Below are 18,913 nucleotides of genomic sequence, written 5' to 3' on the forward strand. Positions count from 1 at the left end.
TAAAGTCATCTGAGGAGAGCTTGAGGACACGGAGGAATCATGTCTAGTTCTAATTTCTTCCTCATTGAACTGATCACATTCTTTGTTGTTGTTGTGATCAAATATTTGAAGCTACTGAAGGGAGGGTGGATTTATTTGGCACACAGTTTGAGGAAATGCAGACCATCATGGTGGAGCCGGAGGTGGCTGGTTACATTGTTTCCACAGTCAGGAAGCAAAGTGAACAGGAAATGGGATTGGGCTATGAAATCTCAAGGTCCACCCCCATTGACTCACTTCCTCTCTCAAAGCTCTCCCTCCTAAAGGTTCTACCATCTTCCAAAACAGCACCACCAGCATGGGAACCATGTGTTCAAACACTTTGGCTTACAGTGGATGCTTTAGATTCAGCCATAATATCCATGAAGCCTTGGTCCCCTGACTGAATAAAGGTGCCCGCTAAGTTTCCAGGGTAGAACTGTCATTGTATCGTCTGATACTCTGCCTTGTGCACTGACTGCTCCTTGAAGACCGCATCTGTTCCGTTGTTCCCTCGTCTGCAGTAGGGGCTGGTGAGCTCCTGTTGTATTGTGGGTGAGCTAGGACCCTCTTTCCTCAAACACTGGCCCCAGCGCATGGACTTCTGGAATAGCTGGGAAGACAGCATTCATTCAGGGCTTCACCCAAGACTTAAGGAATCTGCATTTTTTCGAAATCCTCACACAGCTCGAGAAGTTTGCTGAGTCAGGAGACAAGCTTCATCATAACCCATATGAAAGAAAAAGGAACAGATAATCTTGGGCTGCTGCTTTGGCTGGAGAACTGGGATTCAGGCTCCTCATCTCTTCAGGGGGACTAATCCTAAGAGTCGCACCCTAACTTTTAATGAGTTTCAGATGATGTGATTGGATCCTACTAACCTAGTGCTCAGGGCTTAGAACAGTGGTTTTCAACCTTCCTAAGGCTCTGACCTTCTAATACAGTTCTTCCTGTCGTGGTGATGACCCCAACTACAAATTATTTTCATCGCTAACTTCATAACTGTAATTTTGCTACTTTTATTAATTGTATTGTAATTGAATAATGATAACTGAATAGTTTTCCCATGGTCTTAGGTGACCCCTGTGGAAAGAATTTGATCCCCCCAAAGGGGTCATGACCCACAGGTTGAGAACCGCTTACCTAGAGCCTTTCAAAGACGGGATGATTAATTGTGAGCAATAAAAATATGCTTTGTCACCACTGAGGTTTAAATGGGCAAGACAGTGCCTGCCATACAGAATATCAGGCTAGGCAGGTTACATACACCACTCGGAGGAGAATGCATGCAGCCTGCCTAGAGAAAGAAGCTGGTTGGACATGACTAATTGGTGCTGGAGTAGATGTCTAAGAACACTCTAGGACCTGTTCTCATGAGCACGGGAGATGTAGACCCACTAGTCCCTGTGTCTCCAAGGCATCTGAGCATACTCCAGGCCAGGCCCGTGTGCCGCTGGGGTGTCTGCCTAGTGTGCACAGTGCCATGGGTTTGATCTTCAGAACTCTCGAGCAAAACGAATAAACAGAAACAGCGAGCAAAACGAATAAACAGAAACAGTTCAGGAAAATTAGCCAAAACTTTTCCACCTCGATCCCTGTTCCCCTAATGATTCATTTAAAGTGTTCACGGATAAAGCCAGGCCTAGTGGCATACACCTTTAATACCGTACGCGGGATGCAGAGGCAGTGGATTTCTGTAAATTCAAGGCCAGCCTGGGCTACATACTGAGTTCCAGGACAACCTAAATAGTGAGACTTGACCTAAAATTCAGGATCAGATTCCTGTTTCTGGAAATACTGAAGGAAGGAAAAAAGTCTGGAAACGTTTCCTTAAAAAAAGTGAATTAGAAAATTAAAGGAAATTCTAAGCCAGGCAGGGTCATTCACAACTGTAATCTCATCATGCAGGAGGCTGAGGCAGGAGGATTCCAACATGTTTGAAGCCAGCATGAGCTCCATAGTAAATTATAAGTTAGTCAGAAACCAAACATAACAAACAAAACATGTAAAAACATGAGATAACATATAACAGCACACCTCTTCAAAGGCCTAGCTGAGTTGTTTGTTTAACTAACGAAGGGAAAGACCCCCAGTCAGGCAGTCGAGATGCCAGAATTTAAGCCCCAGTTTCCATTCAGCGGCTCTGTGACCCCAACAGTTTCCCAAAGACAGAATCATAAGTCATTCTTCTTTATGTCTGAGATGCCCAGCTAGGGCCTAGCACCAGGAAATGATCAATAATGGACGTTGGATTGATGATGAAGTCAGCTGAGTGGTGAATTAATGAACTGGTGTTGAGAAAGGATAGGAGTCCTCACTATTTGTTTTAGTTTGGTTCTTTAATGTCCCAAAGGCCTCCGTGATTGACAGGCAGGTTTGTGCCCAGCACCTGAGAAGGCCAGAAGAGCACACCAAGTACCTCAGTGCTGGGGACTGAACCTGGGTTTTTTTTTTTTTGCCAGAGCAGCAAGTATTCTTAACCACTAAGTCATTTCTCCGTTCCCATCCCACCTCCTCATGTCTTGAGGCAGGATTTTTCACTGTCCCAGAATTTACCGAGCAGGCTAGGCTAGCTGGCCTGTGAGCTCCAGCCCTGGGCTTACAAGCATGTGCCGCCATGCCTAACTCTTTTCAGACATGCTATGTCGCAAACCCTCACTATGGTTGTGTTTGTTTGTTATTGTTTATGTTCCCTGAAAACTTAATAGACTGAGTGTCTTTTTTGTGCATTTACTGGCTATTTATGTTGTTAGGAATATTTCCTAACGCGAGCTCTCTGCTGATGCAAAAATCCCAATCAAGCCAAATCACAACAAGCCGAATTAAAGTATATCCAGGTTTAATGGGATTTCTGCGCTCTCAGGTGGCCCAGACAGGAGCGGGACCTCCAAAGATGGAAGCCAGAGACCGGGACTTACATATGTCCTCTTTCCTGTGAAGTACCTGTTCCAATTTCCCCCTACTTTCTCTCATATGGAGGAGAGATCTTTAGATATCCTGTATACTATTTCATTGTCGTTTGTACGTCACAAGTGTCACCTCTCCGTCTGTAGCTGTTCTCCCATTTTCTTTGTGATGTATTTTGATGTGCAGAATTTCTTGGTTTCCATGCCGTAGATTTCCAGGTGCCCTTGGAAGCAAGAAGACGTAAGATTCCCTGGAATGGGAATTCCCAAATGCGAGCCCTCCAATGAGGGTGCTGGGAACTGAACCCAGCTCCTTTGCCAGAGGAGCGTGTGCTCTTAGCCTCTGAGCCACGTCTCCAGTCCCTTACGTACAGTGCTGTTCATAGCCTATGAAGCTTCCCTCCCTGAACTCATGAGCCTATTGTATTGTTCCCAGCTGTTCTACAGCATCCCCATTCACGTGCCATTTTTCTAAGCCATTCTGAGCGGGCTTCATGTATAACATGAAGCAGGTGCCTGATTGTTCCCATACAGAAAACCAGCTACCCAGTGCCGTGTATTAAAAGCGTGTCCTTTCTCTGCATTTCTGAGTGACCAGCCTACCGAGAACTGGATTCCCCGGTGTGGGTGTTTCTGGACTCTGCTTCATCCGTGAATGCTTTGTCTGCCTTCACTCCAGCACCACACTTTTAATTACAGAAGCTTATGAAGAGCTTAGCATCTGGCATGGCAGTTTCCCGCCAGTTTGCTCCTTCATGTATGCATGCACACGCGCGATACACACAGGCATTTTGTCTGGAACAGCATGAATGTACGGAACAATGAGAAGCTGATGTTTAGGTTTTCTTTTACCTCATAACTTCATTGTTTTAAAATTGTGTGTCTGAATATGTGTCTGTGTGTCTGTGTGTGTCTGTCTTTGTGTCTGTGTGTCTCTGTGTGTGTCTGTGTGTGTCTCTGTATGTGTCTGTGTGTGTCTATATGTCTGTGTGTCTCTCTATGTGTGCCTGTGTGTCTGTGTGTGTGTCTCTGTATATGTCTGTGTGTGTGTCTATATGTCTGTGTGTGTCTCTGTATGTGTCTGTGTGTGTGTCTGTGTGTGTATGTCTGTCTGTGTGTCTCTGTGTGTGTGCCTATGTGTGTCTGACTCTGTGTCTGTGTGTATGTCTGTGTGTCTCTGTGTGTGTGTGTGTCTGTGGTGTATGGATTATGAGTGCCCGTGGAGGCCAGAAGAGGCCAGGCATTGGCTCTCCTGGAGGTAGAGTCACAGGAGGTTGTGAGCCATCTCACATGGATGCTGGAGACTGCTCTGTGGTCCTTGGTGTAAACTCATAATCTCTGAGTCACCTCTCCAGTTAATGACTCTCAATAACATTTTATTTTATTTTATCTTTGAAACAAAGTCTCATGCTATGTAGTTCAAGCTGGCCTGGAACTCACCTTGTAATCCAAGTTAGCATTGACCTCAAGGAAATTCTCCTGCCTCGGCTTTCTTACGGAGAGATGGGATTGCAGGTGTGACTCCCCTTGCCTGGCTAATTTCATCATTTTTGCTGTTAGTCCCATGCAAGGCATTGTTCTGTTTACTCTCGGGTGTTTGGTATTTATCAAGACCAGCACTAAGTGTCTTGATGAACTTGTTATTTTCCAACTGTTTACTGGGGCTACAGCTTTGCTAAATGTTAGATTCCAGAGGGTTGCTTCTCACCCAGCCATGTCTTTTGAGGATAGTGCAATGCCTGTCTTTCCAGTCACTCCTTCCCCTCCCCTCACAGCAGTGGCAGGCCCCCCAGTGCCCGAGACTAAAAGTGGGGAAGGCAGATGTACTGACCGGGCTACTACGTGTACAAGGCAGATCATGAGTCTCAGGCAAGGGCCTGGAGATTTAAACACACAACAACACACAGACAGAGACACGGGTCATCCTTGAAACAAGAATGCCCCCCTTTATTGTGTTCCAGGGCAGCTTATACAGGGATCCTTAACTGATAGCCACACCCCAGCCAAACCCACCAGAAACCCCTCCCTTGCCATCAGGAACTCCTGAGGGTCTCCAGCTGCAAACACGGGAAAACACGTTGTTTACAAGAAATTCGGGGTCTGGGGGTCCACAGCCCCCCAACAGGCAGACATGCTTGTTTTGTTCATGAATAAAGAGGGAATGTTTCTGGGTTTCCCCATGCTGTTCTTGCTGCAGGCTTTTCTAAAATGTACATTTAAAATAGCAAAATAAGATGTGTTCAGAGGCTCGTTAGACATGGCTGAGGTGACGCACGTGCCGAAATTTAACTGTACTGCAGCTAGTAAGGGAACAAGATGGAAGAAAGGAAGGAGTGTGGAAGACAGAGTAAGAACGTTCAACATAGAGCTATGAGAATACTTGGAGGGGAGACAGATTATTGGTAATTACCAGTATGTTTATAAAATGACTATGTTGACCTAAGGAAAAAAGAGAAATTTCATACCTCTGAAGATACGGAATCAAGCAAGAGTGGCTCATGTCTGTTAATTCCAGCACTCAGGAAGGTGAGGAGAGGATGATCATGAGTTCAAGGTTAGCCGTGGCTACAAAGTAAGTTCCAGGGCAGCCTGGGCTAAAGAGTAAGACCTTATCAGGAAGAAAAGAAGGGAGGGAGGAAGGGAGAGAGGGAGGAAGGAAGGGAGAAAAGAAAAAAACAGAGAAGAAAAGAAGGAATTCATCAGCAGTTTAGAATCTTCCCATAGAAAAGGCATGTGTCCCTAATGACTTTAGCAGGTTCTACTCACTATTCAGAAAGAAACCCAGTCTTACACAAACGACCAGGAAGTCGAGGAAAGCTTGATGATAAGATTAATCTGTACGCTTTGCCACTTAACAGTGTAATGGCAGTCTCACTAGAGGCACTAAACACCACATTCATTCATGTTTCCATCATTAGTAAATTATCTTCTAATTTTTTGGAGTTACACTTAATTATTCGTGTAAACATGCATGTGGAAGTTGGAGGACAGCTTCTGGGATTGGATTCTCTCCTTGTGCCGGGGGTTGAAGACAGGTCATCGGACAAGAAGCCAGCGCCTTTACTGAGCCATTTCATCAGCCCATGTTGGGTTTGTCCGTCTGCCTGTCTTTCTTTTTAGATAAAGTCTTACTGTAAAGCCCAGGCTGCTAGAGCCCAGGCTAGCCTTGGGTTTGTCATTTTCTTGCTCCCTCATCCTAAATGCTGAGATTTTTATGATATATTAAAAATCCGATTTGGTTCTCCTGCAATAAAACCTGCCTGTGTATAATAGCTCTTCCTTCTACACATTTTGAACTAATTTTTCCCCTTTAAATATGTTTGGTACATTTATTTTATACTCTGTTTTTCTTTTTGAGACAGGAATTCACTCTAGCCAAGGCTAGCGTGGAGCTCACTCTGTAGACCAGGCTAGCATCAAACTCATGCCAATGCTCCTGCCTCAGCCTCCTAAGTACTAGGTTTAAGGTGTGCACCATTTTTTTTTAATTTTTAAGTTAATTTCTCTTTAGGGGAGCATTAGAGGGAGCCATGGCACTACGTGGAAGTCAGAAGACAACTTTCAGGAATCAGCTCCTCCCTTCCAGCATGAGGGTTCCGGAGGGTTCTGGGCATCAGACTCAGGTCACCCTCTCACCAGCTCCCGCTTCATTGCTTCTTATCCCATTGTCTCTTAATCACAGTACATTGTTTGTATGTTTGTTTGCGTTATTCGCTGAGTTTGTATGGCTTAGGGCTTTTTCTGTAGGAATTTTTGGAGGCCTGGGTTAGAGGTGAGCTCTGCCAGAGTTTGTGCTGTGTGTCCAGGGTATCTTCCAATATTGGACAACTAGAAAGTAAATTTTTGAGGGATATGCTCACCTCAAGAGCCACAGGCTATCCAACAAAACCTCAATGTCACACATGGGAAGCATCCCTTCAAGTTGTAAGAGACCCCCAAACAAGGGAGTTACCATTGCACCCAGTTGCCCACCCCCCACCAGAACTTCAAGGTAAGCCCTTATTGCTAAAGATGCCACACGTTATAGAAACAGGCTTGGAAGAATCAAGTTGGAGCTGACTTTGAAGTCTTCTCCCTAAGGACTGGCTCTCATAGTATCAGACGGTGCTGCACAGGCTGCTGGGGGAGAGGGGCAATCAGTCGTCCTCCTCAGCTGTAAAACAAGGCCTGCACTGGCAGGAGAGCCACGATGGTGCAATAGGGGCTCTTTTATCTTGGGGCTACCAGCAGTTGTCCAATTGGACTTCAGGACCTCTCAACAAGAGAAAATTCATGTCTGACTTTTTTTTCCCAACCTGGCTAAGATAAATTGGGGCCCCAGGCTTTAATGAGAGCAGGCTGGGGGTTATAGTCTCCGGAAAAACATTATTTTTTTTTTCACCCAGTGTCACCGCTAAAGAATATGAACCTTCAAGCAGGGTGGGATGTCTTTCTCTAGGTCACCCTTTTACTGATATTGGAGTTATTCATGTGTTTTTATTACATTTTTATGTATTTATTTTGAGAGTGCACACTTGTGCACGTGCACACACATGCATATGAAAGTCAGAGGACAACTTCCAGCAGTCAGTTCTTGCTTGTGGGTTCTGGGGCTTGATCTCAAATAGCTTTGTCAGTAGGCTCCCATACCAGCCAAGCCAACCTGCTGTCTCTGATAATGGGGTTCTTTGGAGTCAGTATTAGTTCTCTGAGGCTGCTATAATAAAGCATCACAAGATAGGTGGCTTAAAATGAGAGAAATTTATTCTCACAGTTCTGAGGTCCAGAAACCTGAAGTTAGTGCAGGTAGGGCCTGGAGACTTGGTGGGGGGATCCTGCACCTTCAGGATTGTCAGCAAGCTTTTGCCTTTCTGTACCTGTTGTCCCCTGACCTTCTCCTTACATGTCTGTCTCCTGTCCTCGTCTTCGAAGGACACCAGTCATACTGGATTAGAGCCCTATGTAATAGCATTGCCTTTACTCTGCTTCCAACTAAGATCATGTTCAAACATCCTGGGGGTCAGGACTTTAGCACATCTTTTGGAGGGACAGGAATTAATGCATGGCAGAGAGAGAGAGAGGCTTTGGAAAGTGTGTTCTGGGGACTTGTATCACCCTACTGATGTGGGACTACCCTCTGTATGCTAGGAATATGTTTTATTACCTTTGGTTAACAAAGAAACTGCCTTGGCCTATAGCAGGGCAGAATATAGGTAGGAGAAAAACTAAACTCAATGCAGGAAAAAAGAAGGCAGAGTCAGGGAGACGCCATGTAGCTGCTGAAGGAGGAGGATGTCAGAACCTTACAGGTAGGCCACAGCATCGTAGTGATGCATAGATTAAAAAAATGGGTTAATTTAAGATATAAAAGCTAGCTAGAAAGATGTCTAAGTCATTGGCCAAACGGTGTTGTAATTAATATAGTTTCTGTGTGATTTTGTTATCGGAGACTGCCTTTTAATTTCCCGGACACCCAGACCCAAATAATCACACTGAAACTATATTAATTACAACATTGTTTGGCCAATGGCTCAGGCATATGCCTAGCTAGCTCTTACATCCTAAATTAATCTATTTCTATTAATTTATGTATCACCACGAGGCTGTGTCTGTCATCCTCCTCCTTCGACAGCTACATGGCATCTTCCTGACTCCGCCTTCTTGCTCCCTGCATTCAGTTTAATTTTACCTCCTACCTATATTCTTCCCTACCATAGACCAAGGCAGTTTCTTTATTAACCAATGGTAATAAAACATATTCCTAGCATACCGAGGGGAGTCCCACATCACCTTGCCTGGGAATTTATCAGAACCGTGTGTTCTCAGCACACTGCCCCAAGGACACTGAATGAAAGTGCCTGAGGGTGGAGCTCAGGGATCTGCATGTTAATAAACATGTCTGAAAAACCCCACACGTCACCTTAGATCACACCTCCTGTACTTGCCACACATGCTGGCTTGTACTCTGAAGTCCAAAACTTGAGAAACTACCCTAATTTACTTTTCTGGGGCTCTTCCTTGACTTGCTTTTGACCTCCAGGGCATCTCTACATTAATATGTTTGCTTAGCAAATGATTTGTACTGATTACATCTTCAAATCTGAAAAATCTTTGATACAGAAATATCAGAGAAACAGTGTGTCATTCTTATTTCAACAGCACTATTGCTTTCTGCATAATGACACACGGTTTTCCTGTTGAAGTATATAAGTACCTGTAGCCATCGCATGGTTGCCAACACGTTAGTCTCACTCAGGGACAGGACTATTCTGTGACAGCGGCACTCACATTTGTTTGTCTCTGGGCTTCTTTATACTTAAGGAAAAAAGAAAAAAGGCTGAAGGTTCCGTCCCCCCAAACTTCTGCTTATATAGCTCTATCTTTCAGTATTTATCACATTAAAATGAAAATGGAGGCATTTGGAGTATGTGTTTATGTTTGGATTTTTGAGACAAGGCATCACCTGGCCTAGGCTGCCCTTCAACATGCTATATAGCTAAAGATGTCTTTCAGCTCCTGGTCCTCCTGCCTCTGCTGCTTAAGTGGTGGGATTACATGTCTGCTCCACTGAGCTTCTTTCATAGCATAGTTTATGAACTAATTTAAAATGACAATAAGAGCCAGTAAGATGGCTCAGCAGGTAGAGGCAGGGACTGCCAAGCTGCCTCCCTGAGTGATCAGGGACCCACATGATGGAGGGAGAAAAGTGACTCCTGGTCATGTCCTCTGACTTCACACAAGTACCACGGCAAACACTAGCACACACATAAACACACACTCATACGGGGGAGGAGAGGAGAAGGGAGGGAGAGAGGTAGGCAAAGAGAATCAATACATTTTAATAAAAATAATATTACCAGAACAAAAGTGTCAAGAAGAGGGCATTGTACTTTTCTTCAGGCCTCTTTCATATCAAGATTTATTGTGGGATTTTTTTGTTTGTTTTTTGTTTTTAAAGACAGGGTTTCTCTGTGTAGCTTTGGAGCCTGTCCTGGAACTGGCTCTGTAGACCAGGCTGGCCTCAAACTCACAGTGGTCTGCCTTCCTCTGCCTCCTGAGTGCTGGGATTAAAGGTGTGCACCACCATTGTCTGACTTCAAGATTGATTGCATTGGTCTTTTGGAAACTATGATATGTTTTGTCATTCAGCATAAAAAATAAGACTCATGAATATTGGCTTTAATCTCATCATATAAATCCTCCTGGGCTGGGGAGGTGGCCCAGCAGTCAGACACTGGCTGAGCAAGCATGAGCCCCTAAGTTCCATTCACAGCATACCTCAGCACTGAGGAGGCACAGATCCTAAGACTTGCCAGCCAATCAAGTGATGAGCTCCAATTTGTCTCAGAAAATAAGGTGGAGGATATGGCAAGATGGCCTATAAGGTAAAGGGATTGGTGACCTGAGTTCAATCCCTGGAACCTACCTGGAAGACTTCAAAGTTGTCATTGACTACACAAATATGCCATGTAAATATGCATTCATGCATGTGTGTTTGCATTTGCATGTGTGCACGCAAGCACACACACACACACACACACAAATGGACTTTTCTGGTTGGTTCTGGGCATATGACTCAGCCCTACCTGTGCTGGGTGAGCTCTCTCCCGCTGAGCTCCATCTTCATCCCTAAGCCTGAGCACTTGCTGAAAGATTTACCGTAGCTGTTCTCCATGCTGGAGTAAGTCAGGGTCTCTTGTCTGATGCTACAGGAAACCATGGCCCCTTCTTTATCCTTTATGTTTGAGTTTGAAGACATTACTTTTATTTAAAAGTATGGCATGCTGGCTCAAAGATGTCTCAGGCGACATTGGCTTCTGAGGAGTCTTAATCCAGCAGCTTAGCACTGGTGCCAAGCCAGCAGGTTCCCTGTTCGCTCTTCTGCAGCCCTTGGTGGCTGCTGTATTGATATGACATGACCCCTGGCAGCCAATGGGCTTTGAATTCAGCTTTGAATTCATCTGAATTCATAGCAGGGATCTGAGATGCTTCTTCTGCAGAAGCCCCTAGAAAACACCTTCTAGTTTGGTCACAAGCCTGCCATTCTACCGTTCCAATGGCTGAGAGATGGGCTATGCCAAGGGATTGAAACTAGCCAGGACCCACCAACCATCTGAGGATAACCCTGGAGCTGGTGTTTTCTGTCCTGGATGGCTCAGCTCTGGCCAGCCTGCTCAACCTACCTGAGCCAGCCCCATCTCAGAGAGGCTGGAATCACCCTGGGCCAGCCCATTCCCTGCAGGATCCTCCAAGCATGGCAGGCTCAGCACTTCCCAACTTAATGCAGCTCTGGGCGGAGAGGTAGTTTCCTTGCAGGGCCTGGGCAAATTCCCCAGCTGACATGGATGCCTAGGCAGCTGAGCTGCTGACACCGCACTGGCAGGAACGTGAGGTCAGCTGTGGTCCTTGCATGCCAGCCGCCAGGCTGGATAAAGTCACTTGGTGTGGGAGCTCAGATCCCAGGAGGAAATTTTGGAAAAGCGTCCTGGGTAGAGAGTCAGAACCAGTTGCTGTGGGTTTGTCTTTCATATTTTCTAAGTTTCGTTTGGAAATTTAGCGGTTTCTAAACTGTCTTCTTGTATGTTGTGGCATCCAGGGTCGTGGATATGCTGGCTGGAGAGAAGAGACCGGCTTGTGGGTTTGCAGGGTTTTAGGCTGGGATCAGTTGCCAACACTTAAGATAGAGAAATACAACTCCAGAAAATAAACTCTCGAACAATAAGAAGTTCTGGCTTGGGGAAGTAGCTTTGTGAGTCAAATCCTTGTTTACAATGTGTGAAGCTCCACTTCGGGTTCTCTGCATCTCATAAACTAGACGGGGGATGCATTCCTGCCGTCCAGCGCTTGGGAGGTGGCGAAGGGAGGATAGAAAGTTCAAGGTCACCCTCTGCTAGTAGTAAAATTGAGGTCAGCCTGGGATGCATGAGACCCTGTCTCAAAAGACAGAAGTTCTGAATGATTCCAGCAGGGCAGCACTGACTGAGCTTTGGGTGGCTGCCCCTGGGACTGAAGTCTGCTAATGGTAACAAGTGTCCCGGCTCAACCCTTGCTTTTCCATCACTAGCATAGACCTTGAGCCTGTATTTCAAGAGCAACTGGGGGCAGCAAAAAGCATCCGTGTTTTGCCAATGAGGTCACAATGGTTCAGACTGGTTTCAACATGTTATGTAGAAAAGTAGTCCTGGCTCTGCCACTTAGCAGTGAATGGCTTGCCTTGTCTGGGTCCCAGGTTCCCATTTCCAGAAATGAAGGAGCTAGGTAGCGTATTCCTCCATAAGAAATAGACTCTGGGAAGCTGAGGAAGGAGAGGGAGGAGAGGGAGGACAGGAAGGAAGGGAGGAGAGAAGGGAGCCGAACAGCACTACCAGAGAGGAGAAAGGCAGGGGGACCGACGAGTCAGCCAAGCGCTGGCCTAGCGAGTGTGAGGACTGGAGTTCCGCCCCCGGTGTCCACATCAAAAGCTGCACGTGGGGCCTGGGGAGATGGCTCATCAGTCACGAGGTTAGGAGTTCAGCTCTCAGCACCCACAGCTGGTGCTTCACAACCACTTCTTATTGGAGTTCTGGGGGACCCAAACCCCCTGGCCTCCTTGGGCGCCTATATTTATGTGTACATACCCACACATAGACACAAATACATGATCGAAAATAAAATACAGCTTCTCAGGAAGCCTTGCGTGGTGGTGTGTCCTCTGTAATCTGTGCAGAGATCTGATTCCTAGAGCATGCTGGCCAGCTTGTTTCGTCAGTGGAGTTCCACTTGGTAGAGGCCCAGGCCAGTGAGAGACCCTGTCTCAAAGAAAAGGGGCCAGACACCTGAGGACACGTATTTAAGGTTGTCCTCTTCACCTTCACCCAAAAGTGAGTGCACACGCACACACACACACACACACACACACACACACCCTTTATCTTCTGGTTTGTTTGTTTTTTAATAGATTTTTTTTTGTACAATTTATCCTGATTATAGTTTCCACTTCTGTCTTCGTTAGGGTTTCTGTTGCTGTGAAGGGACACCATAACCACTGCAGCTCTTATGAAGGAAAGCATTTAACTGGAGCTGGCTTACAGTTCCAGAGGTTTAGTCCATCATTGCCGTGGTGAGAAGGTGGCAGCGTGTAGGTGAACATGGTGCTGCAGAAGGAGCTGAGAGTTCTGTACCCTGATCCTCAGGCGCAACTAGAGCATAGACGAGACCTCAAAGCCCACCTCCACAATGACACACTTCCTCCAACAAGGCCACACCTACTCCAGCAAGGCCACACCTCCCAAAAGTGCCACTCCCTGTGGACCAAGCACTCAAACACATGGTCTATGGGGCCGTACTATTCAGGCCATTACACTTTCCCTTCTCCTCCCCATTCTCACCTACACACGTCGTCTCCCACACAGAACCACACTCTTTCTGCCTCTCCTTAGCAAAGAAAAAAAAAAAAGGTATCTAAAGAATAACAATAAAGGCTGGTTAGTGGTGGTGCACACCCATAATCCTAGCACTTGGGAAGCAGAGGCAGGCAGATCTGTGAGTTCAAGGCCAGCTTGGTCTACAAAGCGAATTCCCAGACAGCCAGGACTATAACACAAGAAATCCTGTCTCAAAAAAAAAAAATAGGTAGCTAGATAGAGCACAACACAATAAGATAAAACAAATCAGAATAGGACAAAACAACCAAAAAAAGTCAAAGGAAAAGCACACGAGATGTAAATAGAAATAGAGACGCATGTTTATACACACAGGAATTCCATAAAAACACAAAACTGGAAGCCATAATACATACACAAAGGACATGAAAATTAAAAAAGAAAAAAAAACCCTGACTAAACGTCATGAGACAAAGACTCCAAAGAGACCGTTGCGTTTATTTAGTGTTGGCCATCTATGTCTGGGCATGGGGCCTGGCCTAACGAGTGGTTTGTTTCCCCAGGGAGACTCCTGTGGAGAAAACTAATTTTTTATTTGCAAGTGGCTGTCATTTGAGATAGCTTCTGGGTTAGGCATGAGAGCGCATGTCCACTTCTTCTTTCAGCTCTAGATCCCCTCTGGTGCAGACCTGTGCAGCCGTGTGCATGCTGCACAGTCTGTCTCTGTGAGTCCATGCGTGCACCAGCCCTCTTGTGTCTACAAGGCCTTGTTCACTGCTGTCCTCCACCCCCTCTGGCTCTTACACTCTCCCCTTCTCCTCTTCTGCAGAGTCCCTGGGCCTTGGGGTGAGGGATTTGATGGAGACAGTACTTCTAGGGCTGGGCATTCCAAGGTGTGTGTGTGTGTCTCTCTCTCTCTCTCTCTCTCTCTCTCTCTCTCTCTCTCTCTCTCTCTCTCTCTCTCTCTCTCTCTCTCTCTCTCTCTCTCCATCTTTCTGGCTGTGGGTCTCTGTATTTGCTCCCATCTGCTACAGGAGGAAGATTCTCTGATGATGGTTGAGCAAGGCATGGCTCGATGAGTATATCAGATGTTGTTAGGAGTCATTGCTGTGTTCCTTTAGCAGAACGGTAGTATTTGGTTTTCTCCTAGGTTCCTGGGCTATCTAGTATCAGGTTCTTCGCCACTCAAGCAGAATTGTGTATGGGTTCCATCTCATTCTGCTTCAATCCATTTGCTTTTGGGATTGCATTAATTTTATTTTCCAGAATCTTCCATAAAATTGGCTGTTCACACTACAAGGAAAACAAGGGTCCTGGGTACCTAAATGCTCACTGGGATTCCTACCTGTATGGATGTTTGTCATTCTGGGTAGCCATGGGGAGTGTACAGTGAGGACAACGGACCTGTGTGTGGTCCCCCCACTTGGAAGCACACTTAACTGTAGTAGTACAGTGAGATTGAGCAGTACCGCCAGCAGAGCAGTTACACTGGCCGGCTGCTTATGTGGTCTCTTAAGCCACGTGGCACACAGACATGCTCTAGAGGAGCAACCAAGGCTCACAATGGCCGAAGAATGCACCCAGCTCATAAAAGTCCCAGACAGGGATCCAGTATGAATCTGCATATTTCACTGTCTTCGTGGGGCCTTTGTCTAGTTGTTCCTACACCCCCATTCTCCGTGAAGGGATCCCCCATAATGCAGGGTGGTGATAAACTAAAAGTTCTCCCCCCAGCTCCACTGTGATATGCAGTAACACTAGGGGATACACAAGCTGCTCCAGCCTTGTTCCAAATGCCTTTGTGATCACCTTTTGTATGGGGAGAGGCATGTTTGTTCTGGGCTGTTTGGAGTTAAGGAGAACAAGGAGAGTGTGCAGTTACATTTGCCTGGCTCGGGTGGAAAATTGGTCTGATGTTGTTTGAGGGAATTCACTACGAAAGGCAGACTTTGAGAGAAGGATCCGGAACTTTGCTTTTAGGCAGGGGCCAGCCAATGAGAGCATTGTCAGGAGTGAGGCCAGACGGTGTATCAGTGTTGTTTGCTGTCCCCGACTCTCTCCGTGTCTCTCCAGACCTTCGGAATGTGACTTTATTTGGAAGTAGCACTCATACGATGTATGTCAAGTTTGGTGTCCTTACGAGAAGAAGGACATTTGGACAGATTTGAGATGTGTAAGGGAACACCATGGGACAATGGAGGCTGTGTGTTGTGGTCACACATAATGGTGACAGAGGAAGAGGCAAGGGAGAATTCTCTCCTACAGTCCTCAGAGGGAGAATGGCCTTGCTGTCACCCTGACTTTAGATGTGAAGACTCCAGAGCCTCAAGAATAAGTTGTTTCAAGCCACCAAGCTTGGCAGTTGCCATCCAATGTGCCATTCATTAGTCTGAAGTACCTGTCGATCGTTCCTGCACCCCTGTTGCAAAAGGGCCCAAGGGCAGCTCAGCTGGCTGTGTCCTTGTGAAGCCGGGCAGGAATAGGTGATATAGAACTTTGTGTGATGTTTAGAATCCCAGATAACCTTATTTCTTCACTCTTCCCATGAACATCTGTCTTCGTTGCTTTTCTCATTGCTGGGGAGAACACCTGCCAAAAGCAGCTTCCAGAGGGAAGGTTGTTTGGATTCACAGTGTGAGGGCACAGTCCCTCATGACAGGGAAGCCATGACAGCGGAAGTGTGAGGCACCTGTCACACTGCATCCACACTCAGAAAGTGGTGTGTGCTTGCACTCAGCTGGCTTTCTCCTTGTAATTCAATCTCAGATTACAGCCTCGCTGGGGTGGGCGGCACACACCTTTAGGCGGGTCTCCGAGTTCAAGGCCAGCCTGGTCTACTAGTGAGTTCAAGGCCAGCCAGGGCGGTATAGAAAGAAACCCTGTCTCAGAAAACAAAAACAAAACCCAGCCTCTGGAATAGTGCCGCCCACATTTTGGGAATCTTCCCAGCACAATTAAACTAATCTTGAAGCTCCTTGACACACATGCCAGAAGCTTGTCTCCTAGAAGATTCTAGATCCTGTCAAGCTGACGATCAGTACTCACCTTTGCAGCATCTCTATATAACCCAAGCTTTCTGTGCCATAATGGGGTCATTGCTGTCTCCCTCGGAACACGTCTCCCTGTCTCCTTCCCTGTCTATGTCCTATTCCAGATGCTGACTTTTCTGCCCTGGACCTTTGTAGTCAAATGGAGATGCTTAGTTCTGGACCTCAGAGTACACAGTGCCAGCATGGATTCTGGGCAACACCATACAGAGCTGTCCTGGGGCTTTTATGTGTTTTCATGTTTAACTCATTAGTTCTTTGTTTGTTTACCAGCTTGACCAGTGTTGCTGTGTTGCCGCTTGGGCTCCAGCTCAGCTCTAGGCAGATAGCAGAGTCTTCTTCCTTTTCTCCTAGGTACTCTTTGTGCATTAGTATCGAATAGATAAGGTAGAGAAAGAAAGATGTTTCTAAGCGATGACTGCAGTTAATTTTCCTGGCTTGAGGAAGATTAGAAAGAGAACTGTTAACGCAAGTTAAATCTGGATCTTTGGGATATATCCTGCTTTTGTTTCTGTTGCTCTGATAAGATACCATGGCCAAAAGCAACTTAGGGAAGAAAGGATTTATTTGGCTTAGAATTCTAGGTTCTGGTCTATGATTTGGTGGAAGTCAAGGCAGAAAATTAAAGCATCGCATCCACAGTCAAAAGCAGAGAGTAAACTCATGGCACCTTGCTTGCTTGCTCTCAGGGCCCAGCCTAGGGAATGGTGCTGCCCACAGTAGACTTAGCCTCCTTCCATCAACTAATTGTCAAGACAGTCCCCTACAGAGTTGCCCACAGGCCAGCTTGATGTAGATAATTGAAGTTCTCAGGTGGTTTTAGGTTGTGTCAAGTTGACAGTTTAAGCTAGCTAGCACAGTCTAGATTGTATACTCTGTGTATATTACTGCCATGCAAATCCTTACCCTTCTAGCAAGCCCAGCCTTGTTTATCCAGAAAGCAAAAAAAAAAAAAAGTCATTGAGATTTCAGAGTGCCCACTTCTGTGGTGAAACAGTAGCAGCCATGTAAAATAAGACAGACACTCTATTCCTCAGTGAGAATGTAGTATTCTCAGAAAATATGGGCACAGAGCAAGTGAGTATTTAAGTTGATTTCCTATAGCTTTTGATCATTGTAGCACAGTGCAGCCAGGCCAGCCAATCGGGCTGTGTTCCTGGAGGCCATGTTTGTTTTTCATAGCTTGCCTTCTCCATTAGCTGTGACTAACTGAAGCAGATGGACACCTGATTCAAGCTGGGTCAATTTATTTCACCTCTCCTGGAAACAGATAAGGGATTCACAAGTAGCCAGTTGCCATGAACTGAGTTGTGTTCTACCAAAATCCATATTCTGAAGCTCTGACCCATGATGTCATGATATTTGGAGGTGGATACTTGGGAGAGATATGGGTATAAATATAATCATGAGGGTGGGGCCTTTTATGATGGGATTAGTGTCTGTATAGGAAGAGGCTCTCAGCAGACTTTCCCTCCCTTTCTCTCTTTCCACTATCTGAAAGTCAGAAGAGTTCTCATCAGAACCAGTAGTGCCAATGACCTGGTACTTCCAGTGTCCAGAACCGTAGGGAAGTGAACTTCTGTTTAAGCTACCCAGTGTATAGTTATCAAGCGATGGCAGCTGGGTCTGGCTAACATAGTGTTTAGTTAATAAGCGTGAGCTGTAAAGAATAAGAAGCAGGGGTGCGGTTGGAGGGTAGCTCAGTAGGCAGTGTTTCCCTGGCATGAATGAAACCCTAGGTTTGATTTCAAACATCTGTGAACCAGAAGTGGCGCTATACCTGTAATCCCAGTTCTTAAAATGTGGAGGCAGGAGGATAAGAAGTCCATGGTCATTCTATGCTGTATAACAAGTTCAAGGTCAGCCTTGGATATGTGGAGCCCTATCTCTAAAAAAGGGGGTGGGGTGACAGGCTGTGCCTGTCTTGTGGATGAAAGTTCCCATGAAGAGCTTGTGCATTTGATTTCTTATTTAAAAATCTTTTTATTATTTGCTTATTGTGTTATGTATGTGTGTGTATATGAGTATATGCTGGTGTTTACGTGCAGAATCAAGAAAAGGGCATCAGATCCTTTGGAGCTGGAGATGTGTGTATTTTCATGTGTGCTGGGATCGGAATTCTGGTCCTCATGATTGTACAGCAAGAATTCTTAGCTGCCAAGTCACCTCTGCTGCCCACTGAGCTATCTCTCATTTGGTCTTGAGGTCTCCGGTAGATGCATCCCACCTGTGGCCATGGTTGTCATGCACCTCAAGACAGCTAGGGATGCTGAGGCCAACACAAACCTGCAAGGTTATTTAAACATTGTGAGAGGCTTGGTTTGTTGTTGTTGTTTGTTTTGTTTTTTGTTCTGGGTTTTTTTTTTTTTTTGAGATTTAGAAAAATCTCGATTGTGTCACTCTTGGGAATGAACTTTTTAGATGACAATGTCATGTCTCAGTATCAAAAGTTTAAACATATCTACAAGAATGGTCATGAGCCAAGATAGTTGGCGGAGAGGAACCCTGACGTGTTTGGAGAGACGCAAAGGGGAAAGGAAACCAAAGGGCAGGAACCATATGGAATAAATTACAGGTCCCGAAAAGATTAGGGGTGCCGGTG

The 18,913-nt window shown here is 45.8% G+C and overlaps 1 protein-coding gene across 2 annotated transcripts in view; it reads left to right on the forward strand.

Annotated features, from left to right (window-relative positions):
- Positions 1-18,913, forward strand: part of Reep1 (receptor accessory protein 1) — a 100,874-nt gene that overhangs the window by 8,127 nt on the left and 73,834 nt on the right. The gene's annotated exons all lie outside the window — the stretch shown is intronic.

Source organism: Alexandromys fortis, unplaced genomic scaffold (genome assembly GCF_014885135.2).
Source record: "Alexandromys fortis isolate MF-2015 unplaced genomic scaffold, M_Fortis_MF-2015_v1.1 scaffold_257, whole genome shotgun sequence".
In the NCBI taxonomy this organism is placed as follows: Eukaryota; Metazoa; Chordata; class Mammalia; order Rodentia; family Cricetidae; genus Alexandromys; species Alexandromys fortis.